The sequence below is a fragment of the Haemaphysalis longicornis genome, unplaced genomic scaffold (assembly GCF_048455015.1).
Source record: "Haemaphysalis longicornis isolate Haplotype H1 unplaced genomic scaffold, Haemaphysalis longicornis Haplotype H1 scaffold_7, whole genome shotgun sequence".
NCBI classification, from domain to species: domain Eukaryota; kingdom Metazoa; phylum Arthropoda; class Arachnida; order Ixodida; family Ixodidae; genus Haemaphysalis; species Haemaphysalis longicornis.
The window spans coordinates 76,385,694-76,409,880 of NW_027526422.1; the positions used below are offsets into that span (position 1 = coordinate 76,385,694).

A 24,187-nucleotide genomic window follows, 5' to 3' on the forward strand; every position below is an offset into this window, starting at 1 on the left:
AAAATTAGGAGGCAGAAAAAAATGCCCTGTACGTACAAATGGCGGGGTACCCTTCTTCCTTCGCAGGAGCGGGTGATTGGCGGTGAGTGCGCAACGTTTCACAGCGATCTTAGTCGTAACGCCACTGTACGTTACACCTACCTTAGTTTAAAACACCTAGCTAAAACACCTAGCCATAGAAAGAACACTGTGGCATTTTTGAGCCACGCCGACCTCTTTATTCGGATGTTTCCCCAGCTTCTTTTCAGCTTTCTTCTAACCAATATTCTAACCTCCCCTTATTAAACTCTGCTCCTTTCCAATTCACTTTTCAGTTAACCTTGAAACCAAGGTCTTTCGGAAGCTGGATGTCTCCCTCCCTCAGGGATGGCCGGATACACGTCTTCCCATATTTGGTCGCGGTTAAGCGTTTTTGTTTGCAAGCAACCCGCCCGGGCTTCACAAGGCAATTGAATCCATTTGGCATTATCATATAACTTTTTCCTTGTGATTTCCCGCTTCCCGATTCTGCTGATATCAAATAACTTTTCTGCGTCCATCCTTTTTCTAAGTTCGTCAGCTCTGCTTTTTCTATGTTGTTTTTTCTTGCCTTGATCGTTTCAACTCCGCCTCCATGTTTCATTTACTTTTTCCTAAGCGTTCTGCTTCTTTTTTCCAATGCGTCTGCGCTTTTCATGTGAAGATACAGTAACACTCTGGCCATTCCTGGTCGTCAATATTTCTAAATAGTTCTTGAAACATAATTTGGTCTGCGCTTATCTCACTTCAAAAAAGGCCCATCCCATATCTCCCTGCACTGCCTCATTCGTTGTTTTACTGTGGGCTCCTAATGCCAATCGACCTACCGCCCTCTGATTTACTTCTAGCCATGATTGAAGCTTTGAATCACACACTACTGCGCTTGAAAAGGCGAGTGCCGGTACCATTACACCTTCCCAGATTCCTCTAGAGCTCCCTACTTAATTGTTGTATTCTCATAGTGTCCCGTGCTTTATAATAGAGGCGTTTCTTTTTTCTTTAATTCTTTAATGCTCCTCATGCGCTTTTAGATATACCTGGCTTTCGTTTATCCGTATGCCCAGATACTTGTATTTCGTTACTTGCGGTATTGTTGCTTGTTGAAAAAATACCGATTCGTTACCAGCGTCGTCAGTACAAACCAAAACTGCCGAGTTTGCTGTGCTAAACAAATAACCTCCGTTCAGTGGCTTCTTCCCCGCACATATCTGTGAGCGGTTGCAGACACTGTTCGCTATCTGCTAGTAGTACTATGTCACCTGGTAGGTTGTTCCACTTCCTGTTCTTCTGCGGCTACAACATAGATTAAAAGCTATTTTATTGTCTTCAGGTTTTTTTTTCTAGTTTTGCCATGTACAGCATGAACAGCAATGGAGACAGAGGACAATCCTACTCCAGTGCCGGATTAGGAAACTTTGGGGCCCTGGGCTACTGCGTCCTTGGGGCCCCAATGATGATGATAATGATTCCGCTTTACTATGCGAAAATTTTCCAACCCCATGTTATGCTCTCTGATCAGTGATAAATTATACATAATTTTACGATTTCCGGAAACCAATTTTTTGGCTTGATGTCTAGTATTATATAACGGATTTTATCAGGCGTAAAAGTTACTATGTTTTGATTTCCGGTCCATCACAGATTCACAATTAATCGAAGCGCCGTGTTGGCCTGCACACGACATGGTACACAAGAGTATTTTCTTACAAGAAGCATATTTAATTAAGCCTGTAAGGGTTTAGTATTATTTAAAAGTTCTCCACCTGCATATATGGGAGGGCTCAAAGTCCGCGCAGGCAGCTGTCACTCACAGACATCTGCCAAACAATTAGCCACCACGGCTTACGGGCCAAAATCCTGTAGGTTACCCGCGCAGACGAGAAAGCACGCGGCGGTTAGAACACGCGCCGCATTTGAAGGAGGTTGAGGGGGAGGGAGGGTCTCAGACATGTCGCGCAACGCAACCTTCCTGTCGCAGCACGATTAGCACAAAGACGATAAGCGGGGAAATGTCGCTTTTTGGGCTGGGGAGCGGTCCGCTTCGTTGGATTGCGCATGGCCGTCGAACTTTCAGCGACGATGAACTCCTGTTGCGCAGCTGTGATGGTCTTCTAGTCGGCAATTTGCGCAGCTGTGATGGTCTTCTAGTCGGCAAGCCGTTACACATTAACGGGTCCCCTTTGAGTTGGAGAGCGACAGGTGAGCAGGAGAGATGGAATCAGACAACAGTTTGATAGGAATAAAATGTCTCTGCTCACCCCCGCGCTGCTGCTCCGGTCGGTGCCGAGCAACAGTTCCAGAAGTCAGTACTAGTTCGTTGTCGATAGGTCGGGTCGTTGTTCGCACGCAACTGGACGTGGAAACGCGGTAAAGCTTCTCGTCTAGATTCAGGGTCTACGACGGAGGCGAGTATCGGTGGACCTCTCGTTTTCGAGTCTGTAACTTGTCTGCCACGTCCACTGTTTCCCCGCGCTCCTTCGGGGGTTCCTCTCCTCTTGCCGCCGCGCCCAAGCGGGACCAGATCTGCGGGCCGCCCTTTGGTCCCAAGGAAGTTGTATAGAACCTCCTTGTTTGGTCCGCGCCGTCCGCCGGCTCATTCCAAAGCGAAAAGCGCCCACAAGGACAAACAGCTTACCGTCCCCGAGTCGCGGCGGAGGTGCGTTTTCAAGGCGGCATTGAAGGGGCCGCACGCAGTATGCGTTTTAAGTAGACGCAGCTTTCGTCATCCCGAAAGAAAACAGACATTGTTGCTTTGTTTGGCGTCCACGCCTGAGCTCTTCACACCGCCCAGGCCTGCTGATTCCCCAGCTTGAAGGGAGCATAGGTCGGCAAAACAGAAAGAACTCACTCAAACTCAATCACAATTTTTTTCATTCACGCTGTACTCAATCAAACTCAGACTCAAAAAGCTGGTCTGTTCACAAAATCACTCGTACTCACTCATCAAATACTCATTTGTAATCATACTCACTTGTACTCAAACTCATTTGTCCTCACGAGTATTCGTACTCAATCTGTACTCATGAGTACTCACCCAGTACTCATGAGTACTCAATCTGTACTCATGAGTACTACTCATTCTGCAATCATGAGTACTACTCATTCTGCAATCATGAGTACTACTCATTCTGCAATCATGAGTACTACTCATTCTGCAATCACGAGTACTACTCATTCTGCAATCATGAGTACTACTCATTATGCACTCATAGTACTCAATCTGTACTCATGAGTACTTAATTTGTATTACTCGCGAATAATCAACTTATCTGCACTGTTAGCTAGGTCGTATCTCGAATGAAAGACTAAATAGAAAAAAATAAAATGTTTAATTGATTAGAAAAACACAGGATCGGGCTCAGGGGAGCTCGGGGCTTGTCGGTGCGGCCGTGGCCGTAAACTGCTGTTTTCTGCGTGTCTTCGGGTGGCAGCTTTTGTCGTCCGTTTTCGTTTCCAGGCGCGCTGATACTCTCCTAATCGTGCTCCAAATCAGAATTGTGCCTTCCCGCAGGCACAATGAAGCGTTTCTGTAGATTAACGTCCGTTCGTATCGAGATCACTGTCCGCTTATTCACAGATGCTCGATGCTGGCGTTTGTTTTTTGTTGTTCCGGATACTAGAAACTTCATTAGGAGGGTGTTCGTCTCATTGAGCTTCGGTGAATTTCAAATCTGCTTTCTTTTATTGTGTGTGTGCCATGGGATTCACTTCGTCAAACCTGAACTTGACAGTGTTTACGGCGTTGCGTTAGTCGCGCCGCTTCCGTCGGCGATTGTGTTCGTGTAACTCGTCGCGTGCTTGATGCATGTGGGGGCGTAGACGTCCGGTGGCGAGCTGCGCTGTGTAGGGATGGCATAGTTCGGCGTGTTGAGGACGTTGCTTGAATTGACGTGTGCGTTGCGTATGATGCGGGAGCCGATTGGCTTTTCGTTTAGTGTGCGGTAGCGGGGCGTTTTCGTAGGGTGGCATGGCTGATCGGTCAAAGTCATTGCGGCTCCGTGCTCGCAGTTGCCGTGGTTGTTTCGGAAGTGAAACCATTGTGGTGGGGAAGCGGGGGTAGTTCGTGCCGTCCGTTCGGTCCCACATTCCTTGGCGTCGCAAGCGTGACTTCATTGTTAGGGCATTCGATGCCTTCGTCTGGATCGGGTTCATTCGTTGTCGTTTTTGTTGTGTCCGTGTCGTCGCTCAAGCCCTCGTCTTTTGCCCGTTGTTTCGAGAATGCTATAATCGCTATCTCTCCCATACAAGCAGGCTCCGTTCGTCCCGAGTCCGCTTGCTCGCGGTTGCGTCCTCTTGTACGAAATAGTGTTTATCGTGTGAGTCTCGGTCGGAGCGCGGATGCCGGGGATCTTGTTCGTTCTGGCTCGGACATGCCGCATGCGCTGGCCGTGTCGTTGCTCGTCGACGGACCTACCTGCACGAGTGTGATGTCGTTCGTCCGCTGGACTCGGGCTCAAGCAGCGGGTGTCGGAGAGCTCGTACGTTCCGGTAGGGTTGAACCGCGTGCGCTGGGTCTTTTGTTGCTTGTGGCCACGTGATTTCTGAGGTTGTAACATTCGCTGGCCAAGTCGGGATAGCAGCAGCGCGAGCGGAGGATGTCGCGAATAGCAGTTTCTTCTGTGTGTGCTGGCTTGGTGGCGTTCCATGCGCTGTGCATTTCGTTCGCCGTGGTCAGCTCGACTGGTTCAAGTTGGATGTCGTTCGTCACCTCTGGTGCGTTTCGTGCGCTGTGCGCCTCGTTTTATCTAGGACACTCCCCTATAATTGGTGTGCGGTCGTTCGGCACGTATGGTGCATTTCGGGCGCCGTGCGTCTTGCTCGCTTGTCGGGGCCATATCTAAAAATCCGGATGCGATGTCGTTGGCTGCGTGGACCGGCGCCGGGACAGCACGAAAGAGGAACGGGCGAAAGAGGAACGGACGACACTGCAATACCTCGCGCTACTCAGCGCGAAGTTGCAAGTTTCACGGCGCAACCGCCACAAGTACTCCCTCCCTGATGTGTTTACGTCTTGGCTAACGCTTGCGTGTTCGCCGATCCACACGGCGGACCAAAACGATTATTTGGACCGCGGTCCGCGCATCCCGTGATAAGACGTCACCAGTTCGCGCGCCGCCGTTGGACCACGCAGGACCGCGGCCTTCGCGGTCCAAATATTCGCCGAGGCTTTTCGGCCCGCAGTCTCGACGGCGGACCACGACATCATAACAGCGGCCGCGTCGCGTGGGCGGAGCCGCATCCAGTTGCGCCAATAGAGAATAGCGCGGGCAGCGCGGCTGTTTCGAAGCGCTCGAAGGAGCCTGTCAATCACCCGCGGTTGGATAAGCAACGGGCTAGGCTTACAATCGCGACGCATACTTCATTCGCGCTTTTTCTTGAGTCCTGACTCTTACTAGTGCGATGTTAGCTATGATTATCACTTTGTTTCACGCATGTGGACCTCAATTTAGGGAAGAGTTCGGTTGCAGCGAGCGGTGACGAGCCGTATGCAGCCCGGATCGCCCCGCCGTCGCCGCTCGTCGTGTCGCCTTCATGCGAACGACGGCGGCGGCTGCGTGAGCACGCCCGCCCGGCTTGCATGCGGGTGGCCGTTATTGTGGGGATGAAAGGTTTCGTGCAGGCTCGTGCTTTACAACATGTTGTCGCGGCCAAACGGCGCCTGTGTTCACCCTTCTGGCTTGTGAGTTCAGACGGTCGGCCATTCGCAGACCGCTCAGCCGGCCCGCCGTGTGGATGCGCTCTGCTTTGGATCGGACCGCGGCGGACCGTGACGTCTCATCACGTGACCGATTGGACGGCGGACTGGGTCCGTCGTGTGTTCGGGACGCAGGGAAAGGCGTCAGGGTGGCGCGTCGCTTCTTTCTTTCTTTCCAGGGATGCTATCACGGTGCCAGGAAAGGAGCTCAGGGCAACAGGCAATGGGATGCCTCTCATTGGTCGATGGCGTGGGTTAACCGAGGTCAGCAAAACAAACAAACAAAAAAGCGGATTTTTCGCCGCCTTGTGCCACCGGTTGCACACTCTTTCTTTGTACTTTCACGCTTGCGCTCCCGGTGCCGGCGCGCCAACGAGGCGGCTCAGCGAAGAGGGAAAAAAAATCGCCCTTCAGATGCATTTCTGACTCCGTGCTCTGGTGTTTATTTTTTTTTCTTAGTTTCATGACGTACAGTTCCCGTAATAGCTCGAAAGCGCGGCAACGTTTAGTCGTTGTGTGCTCCATTGTACATATAAATAATGCACTGTCGACGCCCGTAGCGTCAGAAAGCGCACGGCTGTTAGCCAAGCTTGTATGGCTACGGTTCCGTGTATAATTCATGTCTGTAAATAAGAACTCCCGAGACTCCATGTGTCTTCGAAGCGCGCGGGGTTGTAGCCTGAGACTTTCACTTTCATATCACTTTCGTATTTATGTCTGGGTTCAAATATCCCTGTTTTATTTTTGTTGAACAAAGCTGATAAATAGGAAGCATGGTACCAGCTTTAGTAGCGAGGGAATATTTTGCCAATATGAAGCCCTCGATTAAGGATTCTTTTAACTTTTGGCCGAGCGGCTGAATCGCGGGGCAGTTGGCCAGTTGTAGAGAGGGCACATTATGTACATAAAGCTACTTAACGGTGACCCCAGTAGCTCCCATGTATACAGCGGGGCGTGATATTAAGTTGCAATAATAAATTATCTTTATGACAGACACAGACAGACAGACTGACAGGCCAACATTGTCCCGCTCAAGTGGCCAAAGAAAGGCTATCGTCTTTAAAACCAGCTGGAAAGAGACGCTGCCGCCACTGTTCCGCATTCAGCGAACATTGCGCAACCGTACCCCTCGCAAGCGCCGCCAGCCCGCAATGTAACAGATAAACAGAAAGACGAAAACCGGCTACCGCGCGAAAAGCCAAAGAGGGAAGTCCCCCCGCGAGAAAGGGACAGGACAGGGGCGCTACGCGTCGTTGTGTCTATTTCCGTTAACAGCACGGTCAAAACCCCCACGGGTCTGACCTTAATCACTTATTTTTGTGTGCGTGTGTGTGCGGTTAACCAGAGCGCCCGACACAAATTTGCTGCACCTGGCGACACGACGACGGTGGGCCCGATTCGCGCCTCGGTCAAACAGCTCGCGGCAGACGTGCCGCGACTTGGCGGCACACAGCGCCGCCGAGTCTACTCTCCTTTTCCCATCGAGACGGCCGCACCAAATCATGCCTGGGACGACCGGCCCGAAAAAGACATGCAGCAAGTAGACCCTGGAGACGGCGCCGCTGAGTAGCCTTCCCTTTCTTGTCGTGGCTCGGCTGACGCAATCCCTTCGCTTTCAAACTGCGGCAAGTGATAGTCCTGATTGGAAAGACTCGAACTGCACGCGGCTGCGGCGGAACCCCGGGGGATAAAACCAGCCCTGAAGCAGCGGCTGTGCAGGGGCATTTCATTGGAGGCACTGAGTTGAGAAGTGCTATCGCCTTTGTGCGAGCCATGTAACACTCTTGCTACCTTTGTATATAGTGTATATAAATGCAGCTTAAAATCGCTGTCGGCTCGACAACTTCATCGCTCTGCTCTGCGCCGCGTCGATGACGGACTGAGCAGGGCAACGTCGCAACAGTGGTGACTGAGCAGGAATGGCCCAGTCCAAACAGTGTGCGTGTGTGTTCGGGGGGGGGGGGGGAGGGGGGGCGTGGAGGGGGTATCGCTCGCAGTCGAGGGCCGCAGGGCACCCAGTTGCTGCCGGTGCTTGGCAGCCGTTCCAGCAGTGTCGAACTGCGCTGCCGTGCTTCGTGCACTCGAGAACAAAGTTTGCAGACGCGTTTTTTGGAGGCGTGATAGCTTGCACTGACGTCACTGTATTGCCGTGTTGGTTGGTTGGTTGCACCGTGGAAATCTGCAGCTCTTATCTCGAGCAGTGCGGATGAAGCTGGCAGCGATCGATCAAAAAAAGTGGTGGCGTCGTTATGTGCAATCCACATGTTTTACGAGATGTCCCAGCGTCTGGCGTTGGCGTTCATCACTTCAAAACGATTCCTTCACGAGGCCTCCCACAGTGCGAGCTTAAACTCGACAGTAGCTGCTAGCGAGGGGTGTGCGCCCGCCTGTAAACAGTAGTGAAGGGTAGGCGAATAACAACCACCGAAATTCATCATCATCGTCAGCGTCGTCATTACACGGTGGCATAAACGAGAAGCGGCGAATGGGGTTGCCACTCGAAAGTAAAGCCATTCGAAAGCAAAACGCTCCTCCAGCGGCAAGATGCCAGAGCTCTGCGACAAAATATGTGAGGCTAAACAAGGCGTCTCACGCGTTCAACTGGATATTATGATGTCCGATTCACAACTCACAAACGTACTTAGGTGTACCCGGATATTTTATTTCCATTGCTGGGGCAAATTCCAGCGCCGCGGTTGCACGGTGGGGCTGTATGCTCACTTGTAAATGGCACTACACGAGACCATATTACTAGCGAACCTGAGCAAAATGTTTCAAAACGGGAACCTAATAAAACCATATGAGCGCACGTACATCAGCCAAATTGTCGCTTCAATACACACAGCGAAATGGTGCGGACAATTTCGGTGAGACAAACGTTACAAACCACGTAGTCGGTTTGACGCGAGTTACGTAAACTAACTGCGACTGTTGAAATGAGCGGTTCGGTTCACAAAACGACTACACAGCGCGACATGCGTCTACGGAAACTTCTGAAAACCGAAAAAGAGGGATTTCAGTACGCCTAATGCGTCCATTGTTAGCAGCCTCCACCACCTCTCCCCTAAAACAACTGGAAGGGAGCACGCGCAATGAAGCCGCCTTGCGTTCACAGGCCGCGTCAACAAAAATAACTGCGGCAGTCAACAAGTGCCGTAGAAGAGCAACTGCGGCCGCGTTTCCCGCCGGGCCCTCACCCCCTCGTTTTTCCCTCTTCACCGTGACCCCTTTGCAAGCGACCGCCGCGAAACGCTTACAGCCCCAAACATGGACCGGGAAAGGGGGGAGGTGCAGTTTTCGTTGTCTAATTTTGACATCCTTGACAGTTAAGCTGCACAGCGGCACTGCTAATGTTTGCGACTCGTACACGCGCGTCCAAACTCGAGCTCGTGATAAAACTTGCTTGCAGTACTGTACTCACGAGTGCACATAATCAAGAGTGCAAGCGGTCGCAAAACCAGTATTCATGAGTATTGTACTCATGAGTACTGTGTACTCATGAGTACTATGTACTCACGAGTACTGTGTATTCACGAATACTGTGTACTCATGAGTACTGTGTACTCATGAGTACTCATGAGTACTATGTACTCATGAGTACTATGTACTCATGAGTACCTGCGTACTCATGAGTACTCATACTCATTAGTACTCAAACTCGTGAGTACTCATACTCATGAATGCTGTACTCATGAGTACTCATACTCATGAGTAGTGTACTCATGAGTACTGTACTCACGAGTAGTTGACTTACCCCTGTACTCACTCGTCATCATACTCACTTTTTTTTTCTGGGTGTGTACTCACTCATCATCGTACTCACTCGTGAGTTTGAGTACAAATGAGTACAAATGAGTGTACTCACGAGTGAGTACGCCGACCTATGGAAGGGAGCCGCTAGGGTCGGGCGGGCACGGCGGCCTCTGCGTCCACACGGAGTGGCGCCTTGAGAGTTACGCTACGAATGGAGTCGAGGGGACATGTAGCTTCCGCAACGCTTGTTGCTCAGACAGCCTGCACAGGCTACATCACAGAGGCGCGGGCTGAAGCCGAACGACCCCGCGAGTGGCCTACACAACTTTTGATCAGTTAAATGGGACCCTCATCAAGAGTATCTAATAGAAAAACTTGAAGCAATACAGAATCGCGGAGCCAGGTTCATTCTCAATAATTACACTTGGGGTACAAGCGTCACAGAAATGAGATCATCAATAAGCCTAAAACCTCTCCGGGAGCGACGTAGAAAGCATAGATTAAAACTCCTGTATTGTATATACAACAATTTAATAGGAATCATCAAGGAAAAATATTTGCAAATACCCCATTATGTATCCCAAAGACATGATCACAGTCACAAAATACGAGAGATAAAGTGCAGGGCCAATTATAAAAAGTTTTCTTTTTTCCCTTTGAATATATCCCAGTGGAATGAATTGGCAGCCGACATCGTTTCGTCTATTGTTGGGACGTTCACTCGCGTGCTTAGTGAATTGAGATGCTGTCGTTGTATAAATATTTTGTTGTGTGCTCCCTTTCAGTTATTATATATTGACAAAACTGACTGTGCTAGTGACTTTATTGCCATCTATACTTTGAAACCCACTCCCCTGCTATAACATCTCGGCGCTGCAGGGTACTCTATAAATAAATAAATAACCATATATACGCTGACCATTCAGCGAGAAATGTCGACTCGATATCAATCACGCTTATGCGATTCAACTAATCCACTAGCTTTATTGAACGGGTCGTCATCGCAATGAACTTCCTTGTCAAGCGCTCTACATTGAAATTAGTGGCAGAAACTGTGTATTAGTCCATAGGGCAGTGCTTAAGTTGTCAATAGTTACATACAACGTCCCTCAGGCTTAAAGAATTTTCAATGTTCTTCAGACATCATTTCATTATTCGCATGCCTGACCCTTTCTTATACCGAAACGTGTGCGCGCCGAAACGTCCGCGTATTTCGATGTCCGTGTACCGAAAAGACTACCGAAACGACCTGTGCCGAAAAAGACCGGAGCAGAGCTCGGGACCTTTTTTATGTGGCTTCTTAGGCCCCATCAAGCTGTGTACCCACAACTTTTGGTCCAAGACGTCTTCTCATAAACCTCGGGAAAACAAGGAAGAGGAGTAGGAATAACTAAAATTATATTGAAATTGACTCGAAGGTTGTCAACCATAACGTGAGGGGCCCCCCACTCCTCCCCACCTGTCACGAGTTAGTCAGCTTCGGTGTGAAGGTGAGGTTGAAGCACCTACCTTCAACTTTTAATGCGGGCAGCGAGCACACTCAAGATTTTTTTTCTTTTCACATGATCGAGCCGGGCCCCTGACAGCTGGGGGCCCGGGGCTAGCACCCCCCCCCCCCCTTAATCCGGCCCTGCCCTACTCTAAACCTTTATTTGTAACTATCGGTCAGTGTAGCACACGTATCCCTAAAACCGGAACGAAAGCTCGTGATAACCCAAGCGAAAGCAACTAAAGCGATCGGATTCTAATCAAAGGCAATGACCAAAATCAAAACGCAAAACCATCGATCGACCAAAACGAAACGCTTTGAATTTACTGACATTTAACCGCGCATGAATGTTTTTTACACGTTACCGTAGACATTTTTTTTTTCGATTATCGAGAACGTTGACTTACTTCATGCTGCCCGCTTTTCTCCAGAACGAACCACGCTCGGCCTACCCATGCCGATGTAGAAGTGCACTGCCCGACCAGAGCGAGCGACTGCACCAGAGATGCGGCGTGGTGCGAGCGAGGGCACAGACTGGATTCCATTGTGACGCCATATATGGCGACAATTGTATGCGTGCATGCGCCCGCGCCAGCTGCTAACGGTGAGCTGGAACAATGTATAAGCTCCAACAGGGACTCTGTCAACGCTCTCCAGAAGTTAGGAGTGCCCCATGTTACATCGGAGGACATTATTTTTCCTAGGGACCACTGGATTGTGCGAAGACAGGTGTCTCATCTCCTACTCGGATTCTTGCACTCCACAGGACTAAGTGAGGTGTGGTGACATTGTGTGTCTGTTATTTTAGGACTAAGTGAGGTGTGATGACTTTGAGAGTTTTGATATGGCATTGGGGACTATTAGGCGGAGCAATTGCTGGCAGCTATGCAAGGCTAAGTCCGCCTTATTCAACAATACATACTTACTTACTTACTCTGTCAACGTTTTATCATTGACCAAATTCTCCCAGTAAGTAGGTGCAAAAAATTTCGGGAGCATCATCATCACTATTGTCATTAGATGACGTGGATAAAATTTGCTTGGCCGCAAGGCGTTTCGGCAACGGCCACCCCCGTCGTTACAAGGCAATACAAGCTTCGCTTGAAGAAACACTGCAATATCGGGACTCGAACTGGGGTGTTCGTTCCACAACTCACTATTCTACCCCTAGGCTACTGAGGCACAATACGAGCGGCCTTTTAGTAGTTCCTTTAGGAAATTGAAGGTGGTTCAAAGCGAAGCAGTATATGGTGCTGGGTGCGCATGAATGCGGGGCTTGTACCCACAACTGAACGCAATCTCGCCTCCTGCCTAGATACTCTGAAAGATCAATAAAATATGGCATATGACCGCTAGATATTGGCAGATTTTCTGTACGTTATGGAATGCATTGCCAACTGTATTTCTGAAAAGTTTACTAGTTCGCTTCTTTGACCCAATTTCTTTTCCGACCAGTGCAAAGCCATCCGGTGGGCAGATGGTGCAGTTACTCCTGGTGCCGCTGTTCGCGAAACAATTGCTTCAATAATTTTCGGCAACCTTTATGCTGATTCACTGATTCATTGCACGTTTTATATGGTGTAAAATATGGAGGGCTCCGAATCGCTTTCGGTTTAGTTTCTCACGCTGTTGTCTGCGCATGTGCGTGATATCACCCCAGACGAGGAAGATGTGAGCGGGAAGAACCAACCAAAACGACAAAGACGAAGCAGACGAGCCACGCTCAATTCGTTCACGGTTGGCGACCAACTAGCAGCCTCTACGCCATCCGAGCCCTAATCTAGCCTTGAGTGTCTGCTGATCCCAACGGTTTATGCCGCTAAAAGCTCCTACAGACGCCGAGAAAGAGAAGAGAACCCGCCGGAAACGAGCAGACCACCTCGAGGCCTCACCGGTCCCCGCAACGAAGCCGTATGTATACCACCCAGCTCTTGCACACCTCGAAGCTGTCAACGAAATGGCTCTTAATTAAGCTTAATTCCTCGGCGTCAGCTTCGTTCTAACCGAGAGGAAGTAGAAGCCACCGAAGATGTAGCGAGCAGGAAAGCGGGGATGAAAGTATGGCGAAAGCAGCGCGAGACATGCTCCCCCGTGCGGACAAGCATAGCGCCCGCAGCCGTGCGCACAATGAAGCGTGAACACGCTCATGAAGCGATCACTTCCTGATTCGCAGCAGCTATGTGCAATCGAGGACATTGCAGTTCAGGCTGCCCTCGGATTTGGAGTAAGGAGCGCCGTAATTGTCAGCCAATTTTTTTAGGGGCGAAGAACCTTAGGACCTCGCTTTGTCCGTGGCTTGTCCCTTGACGTCCGTGTACACAGCGTTGCGCATGCGCGAGGAGCATTAAATTTGATTGAATTGGATTTAGATTTCATTGGATTAGATTGAATTAAATTTTATCGGATTGGATGGATTGGAATTGTATATACTGTACACACGCGTTGTCACTCATTTACATGCGCGAGTGGGCAATGCCACGGGTGATTTACGGTAAGAACGACCCCCAGTGCTTCGCCCACTCGTCATGATCCACTTCGTGGAGATGCGTGAATTCTTGCACCTTTTGACGGTTTTGCTTAAATGACATTTCTGCCGGCCGATCGCTCTGAATCTCCGCCTTCGGGTATGGCAATTTCGCGACTCAGCCACGAAATCTTAAATGGTTCAGCGTAAGCTTGTGAACGAAACTGGCGGAGCTCCTATCGTAGGAGCTCCGCCAGGAGCTCCGCCAGAAACTCTGGTGCTCGTAGGCTACAGCGCATTTATTTTGGAGGTTTTAAAGCTCGGGTATTTTAGAACTTCGCCTGTACGAGCGTCGTCATTGTTTGGTATTAGTGCAGGATATTTGGGATCACAAACCGAGATTCCAACGGGAAAATCAAAAGTGTACTCACCAACTGTGCAATAGAGGTATGATGTTCTGCATTTCGTGATGTCAGATCACAGACTAGATTTTCTTGCACGCTGCGATTCATTTGCATTGTGGCAACGCAGATGGACTGATTTAAGATTTGCTAACGAAACGTAGTCTTTTGTGTCGGAAACCACGCTGTTTCTCTTGTGGTAAAGGGTAGAAGTAACGCGATAAGCGTAACGACCCCTCTACTCACGAGCAAAAATCATGAAAAGTACAAGGAGTGCAACGGGAGAACGATGACACCACCCTTTACCCTAGAGTATGCCCCAACATCAAGCGTTTGAAAAGTAGCTGTGAGAAACGCATTTTAGCATGACCACAGATCTGTAAATGTTACCCCAACTGCGTGTGACTCCTCACAGGCATAAAAGATAAGAAGTGCTGAGCAGGAACTTAGAGTTCTCGTGCGCGAATATATGTGGAAGCCATTGTACATAATTTTTTTTTGCGTTTCAGCTCAAAACATTCCGTTCATATTTTCTTCTAGACTCGCAAGAGACATACAACCAATTTTAGTGAGGCAGAACATCTTCGTTGGCGAACCAAGGTTTGATATACCGAGTACAATGTCTGGAAAATTTTGTCTTAACGGGATTTTTTTCCGGCTAGCAGTCGAGCATTTTCCCGGCAGCAGTGCTTGAAAGTTCACGTGGACTCGGGCGGTCCAGGCTGGAAAACGAACATCCCTGTGCACACCACTTACACGCCATCCCACTCCCATTAAGGTCATTAAGGGTAACAGAGTGGATCCTTAGAGAAGGCAAGCGTGGCAGAGGGCGGAAGAAAGTTAGAAGAAAGTTAGCACAGGACGGGGATAATTGGAGATCTATGGGAGAGGCCGTTACCCTGCAGTGGACGTAGATAGGCTGATGATGATGACACTTACAAAAGTCTGTTTCCCGACCTACATCCCGGTGGCCAAATGAATTTAGTTAGCACAGCGAGGTGCCGGACTAGCGGAGTAGTCAGACCTTCTGCTCCAGGCATAGTTGCCTGGCTTACTAAAGATTGCGCTGGGTGTGACGTGACTGATAGGTGGTGGGAACTAGATGAGGCATGTCACAACGCTCTTCATTATAGTACTGGACAGGCAAAAGCCATCCCCACGTGCTAAGCAAACGGAGGAGAAACTGCGTCACTGTTGACAAGCCTATATGGAGACGGACTACCAGGAAGAGAAAAGGAGAGAGAGAGAGAAAAATGGTTTTATTCCTGGTATAAACGTATAAACGTATAAATAAAAATGCTTTGTTTTATTTATACAGCCTCCAGCACAGTTGAACAGCGGAAGGGTAGCTCTGTAGGCCCGAGCCCTGTGGATCAGGGTGCACTAGGACTGGGTGCACGTGAGCGCCAGTAAGGGGAGAGGACAAGAAAGATGCAGGACAAGGGAGATAGTGCTCAAACTTTGCGAATTTCCTCCGTTTGAGAATAAAGAGTACAAATGGTTGTCTGAAATGGCGTGCGCGTCTTGAAACAGCCGCACGAATGGTTAGTGTGACAATGCACTTACACTTCGGGTACGCCACACAATTGCCTGGCACTTTGAAGTATGCTTACATTGCGCTTTTAAGTGTAGAGCACTTTAGGTGCCCGCCCTGTCGTCGTAGATCGTTCGCTGTCACGCTGTCTACCCGGCGCAACAATCAGGTGTTGTAGAGGAACCAGGAACCAAACACAGCCCCACGGCGTAGCGACATAACCCTAACAGAAGCTTCGCAAAACAGGCGGTTTATACAGTCATAAGCATTCGAAACTCGTGAACCGCTGGCACTTACCATACATCTACCCGTTATTTAGCGCAATAAAAAGTGCAGGTACATTTGGGGCAAAATCTTTGTAATTAACCGGCAGCCTCCGCGTTCATTTGGTCAGGAACGCTCGTAGGGTTGTTTTTTGCGATAGTTAGCGAAAAAAGTGGCCGCGGAAGACACGCGTTCAAAACTACGCAGTGAGGCTTCGCTCGTGTGAGATAAAAGCAAACACAATCAGAACTCCCGCTCCGACTGCTCAAGGCCGAGAACGCGCTAGCACTACGACGAAGGAGGTAAAATTGAATTCCGTAAAACAAACCGCTGTTCAATTCATCAGCAGAGGGGGTGAGACAGGGGGAGAAGGGGAGAGCGTGAGCGGTGGTAGCAATGAGGGGAGTAACGACACCACATCTTCTCTGGCGAATCACTGCTCTGCACTTCCGACAGCTTTCACGTTGAGTGGAACTGCTCTAATGTTTATTCTTGCAGGTGACACCGGTGCACCACAATGAGTGCCAAACAAAGCGGAGAGGCCGATCAGGTTTCGGAAGTTGGCAAGTCGGGCGGTCTCTCCCCGTCCGCAAAACACTCTCCGGACTTTTCCCCCGAGCAGCTCTCAACCAACACGGAACTCAAGCGCTCATCCGGCAAGCATAGCTACGCTCCCAGGGTTTCCAGGAGCGGAATCAGGAGGCACCGTCATGGCGAAGCCAAGTCCCCGACTTCACGGCGGGGGTCGCCACAAGACAAGGAAAGGCGAGAACAACAGTTGCATGGACACCTCACTGCGGCAATGGATACAGCGGCCGGTAAGAACCTGTACATTTGAGCGAACTTTTGCATGAAAAACCAAATTCTTAATTTATTAAATCGAAGCTCAGGGAAGGTTATGTGGTTACGCTAAAGCGCACTGCAGCAAATTCAAAAAGAAAATTACGCTTCCTGTCGTTGAAATGCAGCGTGGGTTCCCCGCGTTATGAATCTGACGTCTATCCGATTATGCCGTCATCGCATTTGGGTCCCTCGCCGTGATCCGTAATGATTTGTTTACGACACTCGTTTTCTAGCAGAATTCACACGCACGTTTCCGCGCATGCGTTTAATGCATGCAGCTTCTTTCTTCACGCACGTGGCGAAAGGGCTGTCCTAAAATAGCGTAAACGAAAGAAGCGCAGAGACATGTATTCCGACACGTCCCGGTAGGTTAGCGTCTTAAGAACGCTTATAGGGTGACCAATCAGAGCGATTTAACTGGGCAAATTCGATGAACTAAGAGGCCTCACTCTTAAAAGAAAGCTCGTAAAAGGTAGTAACGGCTGTATTTACGGTAGTACCGGCTACGGTAGTAACGGCTGCGGTAGTACGGTAGTAGTTACGGTAGTTACGGTAGTAAAGGGGCAGTAATGTTCGTAAGCCGTTACGTTAGTAACGGCTTACGAACATTACTGCCCCCCAGAATGATACGTAGGTCCTGCCACTTAGTATGGAACCGTTACTAGTCTAGACCGTGCGCTTAGTAACTGCTGCTTGTTTGGTACTAACATTCACTGATAGTAACAAAATTCTATGAATTATTGAACATAAAAACTGCAGCACTTTTTCCCACTCGAAATCACGATTAAAACGTTTTTGAAAATCCACATACTGATTTGTATATGCTCACTATAAAATGCATAATTCTAAAATTATCGCTAAAATATTTGATTTCTGCGACAAGCCCACCGACTCTATCATACGACTTTCCGCTGCGTGCTCTAAAAGCAAGGAGAGCAGACGTATTTCTAAGGTAACTAGGTTATACTCGCTCTCCCCGTGCATCCTGTTGATTTTCTTGCTCAATTTATTTGTTGGTTGTCTAAGTATGATATGTGCGTGTTAGGTGCGTCTATGTCGTGCTGCGTGCTCAGCCGATCCACATTGTCCCGCGTAGCTTTTTACTGGGTTATGCATGGCCAGTTAGCAAAAGCACTAAGTACCTAGTTTATACTGTGGCAAGTAACTGTTCTGTTAGTGCCACGACCTTCTTTTTAAGAGTGTAGGCTATTGGAGTGAAAAACTGAATTTGCACACCAGCATCAAGCAAGGCTTGCATATCAAAATAAGATCCCTAATAAAAGCCCCATTCTGGGCCTCGTCATTCAGAATTTTCCCGTGTTCTCACTGGTACGATCTCACTGGTCGGACTTTATCTAACGTTGTGGAGAAGCCGACCTGTGGGGACGTCTTTGACTGCATGGGGCTCATGGTGGTATAACAGCGCGCTTCACGTTCAAGCCGGGCTGCGACGCTCGCTGTCTGACTACACGGCTGGCTTGGCTGCCTTTCTCGTGAAGGTGTTGTCGTAGAACTGGCTAATGCCAGTGGATTCGCAACGTCGCCGGACATGATGCACGCGCTCGCTGTGTACTTGCTGCCGCAACCAAGAAGAAGGTCGTTCACTGTCCTGCGTTCTGTATTCTGATGCCACACACTGTCTGAATCAGATGTTCTCTCACGTAGTCGCGGGCAGCTAAATCACGCAAAGCTGCGAATTTAAGGCAAATCGCGTGCAGCTAAGTCCGGCAAAACTACCTGATTTTCGGTACTGACATCCGTCCTCGATATTAATGCGAAAGCCTTGCATGCCTCGCCAAAAGCGAAAAGTTACCGTCGTCTTTAAAGGCATCAATACAGATAGTGCCAAAAGTCACGTTATTTGATTTTAGAGAATTTCGGTGTGGAGGGGAACAATATAGTACTTTGTCGCACTTCCTCGGATATCATATACGCCAATAGCCTCTCATCGAAGTTCGTTAACATCGGTTACTAATTGACAGTAACGATCACTACTTTTGGATTAAGATTGATTACAGCACTTTATGGTGACCCAAGAAAAACCCTGCACCTTTCCGTCTAACGACGATGATGGTTCAACGCGAAGCTTGTTCGCGATGTGTACCTTGCTTGGCCAAACCCATACTGCGAGTATGTGCTACTCCGGAAGTATGCACCATTTCTCTCAAATAACCGCAGCAACCCTCGTGCTTTCGCTTCGTATGCCTAACGTTAGTGTTTGGAGTCTACGTCGCGAATCGTTACCTGCTGCTTGGCGTACAGTAAGTACTTTTTCCAGTGGGTGCCACTTCAAGGTGTTCAACTTAGATGTGACATTGGGCCTAACACCCGAAGCCCGAAAATGCGACGTTAGGCCTAACGTCCAGCGGGTATGAGCCTAACGGCATGCAGAGCAACGATATTCTCGTCGTACGACGCGCTGTGAGCAACAGCTGTTGACGTTCACCTCAGAACGCGAAGTTAGGCCGATATATGTCGCTCCTCCCCACGCCTTCACTTCCTCCCTCTGCTGCACATCATCTCCTATCGGATGGTACGTAACGGAGCTGTCCCCAAATTTCGCAGGGGAGTGTATTTTTTTTAAACATACAGCGTGCAGAGAGTTTTCAACGAGGAATATCACCGGCCTCGTATCGACCATCCTCCATAAACGACCAGAACTGACAGATACCCGCATTGTGTGGATCCCAGCCCATATATCCCTACATGGGAATGAGGTGGCGCATGCCACTGCCCGTGACCTTACCCATCATGAATTCCCAGAACGGGAAGAAGATGAATGATTTAGCGGCCCTGCATTCCTGCACCTCCTCTCACAAAACTACTCCGACATCCTTCATCGCTAAGAGCTTCTTACAGGGCCCTTCCGCCCCCACATCCATCGCAAGGTGTGGCCGGCGCACACACTTGTTGACGACTCCAGACCGAGACTTACCGCAACCACACGTTCCTCCAATGGATTCCCCCTACCGCATACCCCCCAACTGCCCATACTGCCCCGGGACCCCAAAATACAACAAATTTGGTTTGGATGTGCCCTACCAACCCCCAACTTCCACAACCACGCACCCTTGAGCAGTGGGAAAGCTTGCTGCGCAGTGGCCAGCTCGCGGATCAGGAGTTTTTTTTTGCGATGCGCGCCCGGGCCGCCTCGGGACTATTGGGCTAGCATGTCCACCCACCGCCTACGCTAGCACTCTATGCGATAATAAAAAAAATGTTTTCCACTCCAATCCGATCATCCGCCTCAGAGAAAGGTGGCTTTCGCGTACGGGCGTCGTCAGTGAGAGGCTAGAAGCTTCGCCTTAATAGAGATAGCTAAAGACTGATTCCTGATACATAGTAGTAGTAATTAGTACGCGTGGATTAAGGCGGTTTTAGATAGAGTACCTTAAATTAATATTTATTGGTGTGAATTAAGGTGGAATATAGAAGTAGGGGGGATTAACGTAGGGAAAAATGTTGGTTATAGTGAGTCTAGGTAGTATTAAAGAAATAAAATGGAATTATAGTGGACTAGGGTGGTTTACAGCAGTTGATTCAGGGTGATTAAGGTGAATTAAGGGCGATTATATAAGGCTGTACAACACCGTGGCTGCGGGGTCGATAGGTCGACGGGTCAACATGGATATAAAAGGTACTCGCCAGAGCGGACGCCAGTCTTTCGCGTTTAAAGTTGTAGGTAATGCTACCTACCGAAAGGGTTCAGGCAACAGCCTCGTCAAAACATTACGGCACAGAACATTGCGAGAAGAATAAGGGGCTTTACTGAAGCAGTGAAAACGAAATATAAAGGGCACAGAAAATACAATCACCAAAGCACATCACCAAAACACTTCAATGTCCGGAGGCTTACGGCACGACGGGACGGACGGCGACCGCTTGCTGCCGTGCGGGCTCCTTGAAGGTGGCTGGCGGTGGCTTCTCTCTTCTGGCTGGCGGCACTCCCGGCCGGCGACTCCCTCGGCTAACCAGCACCGCTGCGCTTATCTAGCGTGCCCAAAACGTGCCGCGCCCCCCTCCATCGCACAGTTTTTTCGCCGTGCGTTCACAGATGGCAGGATAGGTGGCGCGCAATAATTCGAATGCAGCGACGCGACAGGTCAGAGGGGAGAATCCCTACAAAGTACGTCAGCAGACAAGGGCATGAAAAAATTTAATCATTCTGTATATTTTCCAATGCAGAAGACAAGAAGCGAAAGCTCGAAGAGTCTTCAAGTTCACCGGGCGACATGTCGCCATCGCCACAAACGTTTGCCCCGCAAACCGCCGCGGCCACCTGGAATCTGCAGGAGCCACCGAACAGCGGTTTGGAGTCCCCGGTAGAGGAAACAGGCAACCCATCCACGCCATCAGTAAGAATACGTATCTCTTTTACGCCGAAGAGGCTTGTGCAGAATGCAGTTGCAACAAATTCCAAAAGTGGCAATCATGAAGCAACGTTAGTTTGCGTGGCCAAACTAAGCTATCTTAGATTCCTGCGTGTGTACAGCAGTTAAAGAAAGGAAGGGGGGAAAGATTCATTTTTACCTTGCCTTGTCGTTTCTTGTTCCTCTTTTTCTGCCATAAAAGAACTTTTCACTGCATTCAAGCGAACAATTGTGTTCTTCTTATTCTTTTTAGTACTAGTGCCTGAAGTGGAAACTCTAGGAGAACATGGAACTGCAGATATCAAAGCGAGTAATCGACACACAAAGAACTTCCTATACCTCAAGTATATTTTCCTTGTTTTGTCCTCTTTGTTTTCAATTACTTCTAGTGTTGCTTGGGTGAACTCTAGTGGCTTTATTTTAACGCGCGTTATAAGCTGGCCTGGGTGGGCTCTCCAGCAAAGCCAGTACTGCAGCCGGCGCAAACAGTGCTCAGCGGCCTTCCCGTTGCGCAGAGCCCCATCCAGCTTCCCGTGAGCCCCATGCTGGAGAAGGTCACCACTAATGTCAAGGGAAGGCGTGTCTCCCTCCACATGGTGCCTACCATTGAGCTCATCTCGCCGCGGAGTAAAAGCCCGACCCAACAAAGTCCGGAAGCAACGCAGACCCACCAGTCCCCTGCCGGTAAGTTACTTGTGTGAGAGGCTCACGGGGCAGGTGCATCAGTAAGGTGTCGAGAGTCCATTTTCTGCGCGTTCTCACCGTCAGCTCCCAAACAGTCTCCACGCTACGCTCTCATACCTGCGTAATTTTCTGCGTAAATTTCGTGAATGCTTGAGAAGGTTGCGTACAGCTTGGTTACCTTCAAAATTTACGCGTTAATGCGAGCTTCCTCCATATTTGTCTGCTTTGTTTGAGGAAATAGATGTACTTTAATATAAAAAAACGAATTCATTCCTTTCATTTTCCTTGCGTGGCGTTCTTCCTCATTTCGAATTCTGATTCACTGCTTGTGTGTGTGCGTGTGTGGGTATAGTTCGTACGTCTCCGTGCGAGTATGCGTGCATGCGTTTTTGGCTGCTTGGATTTCACAGAATAAGTGTAGTGACAACTCGTTTTTTTAGAGCTAAAACTTCTTTAGCGGCACCGCTGGCGTTCTGTCAAACGCTAATGCATTCGCCCATGGACCGGTCGGTCCACAGAAAACCTCTGATAATTTCTGTAGACACGTGGAATGTACTTACGTGGAACCGGGCTACCATTTTGTCGAAGCGGTACGTTGAAAATCGCGTAAAAGGAACTGTTCTAGGTAAGGCAATACGCACTTTTATCATGAAGGAGTGCAATAGAACATATTCATGTCATAAACTACGTATGGGTATACATTTTGGATTGCTCGTAGATAAGTTTACTTATTGCAAAAAATCGTCGCATTGGTCAGTTCTTTGTCCGCGGTAGCGGTTTTGAAGATTGATGATCCATTGACGCAAATTCCGCAAAGGCTGGACGCAGTTTTAGCCTCCGCGCTTTTCTCAACTTTCGTATAAAAGGGATAGTAAATGTTCTTACTTACGCACCCTGTTTTTTCGAATGAAATACATTTCAAAAACCATCTGCCACGTTCTTTTTTGTTATGTGCGAACAAGGCTGTCCCTGAAACTGCAGTTCAGAAGTTCGGGCCGAACTACGGAATCCACGTTTGAATTAGTTGGGTTTGATCCGAGTTTGCAAAGACGGATGAGTGAAGAGCGGTCGGCGCCGTCATGTGTACTTCCTTCTTTCGTACGATTGGTCAAGCGCTGTTTACAATGCTCCGAAACTGTTTACCATCATTGTTCTTACGATTTTCACGCCCCTAGGGTTACTCCTGCTGTACCCTCTCCTTACGATTTGTGTCCCAGGGACAGCGGCGGCTTCGCAGACTCAAGCGCCCACATCTGCACCTCAATACGGAGACCCCGGCCAGGGGCCCTCTTCGCAGGCACGGCGGCCGTCTGCGGGCTCTCAAAAGCGCGCCATCTTGTGCCGTCCTGTGCTTAAAGTACGCAGCTCTTTTCCCACCGATGAGCACGACATCTGGAAGTACGGGGCCGAGAACCGCGAAGGTAAGCGCACCAAACTGCCCTCAAGTTTAAACACAAACAACACAGCGCAAAGTATAGTCGACAAAAGGGTTAACGACCACAGAGAAGCAAATGCCAGACTACGCACCGAGGAGCAGCTAGAGATAGTTTCCACGCTAGTCAGACAGGTTGTACGCATGCTCTGGAGCAGCCCAGTGCAGAAGGTATGCCTCGAGAACGATTGTTATCTGACGCCTGCAGCATGCGCCGGTGGCTATCGTAAGGTGCGTCTTCTGAATGGGCCATAGAGTTTCTCAGTATCATCATCATCATCAGCTTATCCACGACAACTGCAGGGCAAAGGCCTCTCCCATAGATCTCAAATTATACCGGTCCTGTGCTAACTGCGACCAATTTATCCTCGCAAACTTCTTGATCTCATCTGCGCATCTAACGTTCTGCCACCCCCAGCAACGCTTGCCCTCTCTAGGGATCCACTCTGTTACCCTTAATGACTAACGGTTATCTTGGCTTCGCATTACATACCCTGACCACACCCATTTCTTCTTAATTTCTACAATATGTCCTTAACACGCGTTTGTTCGCTGATTCATTCCGCTCTCTTCTTGTCCCTTAATATTGCTCCTATCGTCTTCCGTTCCATTGCTCGCTCACTCGTCCTCAATTTAAGTTGAACCCTTTTAGTGAGCCTCCAAGTAAGTACACTATAGAGAGGAAACTGCTCCAGGGAATCCATGTTGTCGTAGCGGGTTATGGGAAGATCAGTGCTGCTGGCCCGGGCTTCGAATAACATTTGGATTCTGAAGCGTTTTTGAGGGGTTTGCTTCCTTCATTATGAAATTATATGCCAAGACAACCGTTCCTACAGAAGGAGTTCCTTACCTTTAAAACAGCGTGTTTTTTTTTAATATATAACAGAGCATTCTTCCTGGCGTTTTTGTGGCACTGCATTTGATTTTACGGCCACTAAAACATTTAAATCCAAGCCAACAACGAAATTAAGGCGAACGCACGGTATAATGGTGGCCAATGACGAGACAGACGGCCTTGATGTGAGCCGCATAAACACTAATGCCAGATTTCTATCTAGCGTATATAGTAAGAAACTCTATGGCATAGGCCAGCAACTTTTTCTGTTGTTAACACTTTTGACGACTATAGAATAGTGTTCATTAGTATATCCAATCCCTCAGAGTTACGGGTCTGATAAAACTGAGTCTTTAGCTGCAGTTTTTCAGTGGATTCAGTCATACGCTTCTTAGCACGACGTCG

The 24,187-nt window shown here is 49.1% G+C and overlaps 1 pseudogene; it reads left to right on the plus strand.

Annotated features, from left to right (window-relative positions):
- LOC144146364 (uncharacterized) overlaps nt 1–24,187 on the plus strand; it is a 45,920-nt pseudogene that overhangs the window by 16,051 nt on the left and 5,682 nt on the right.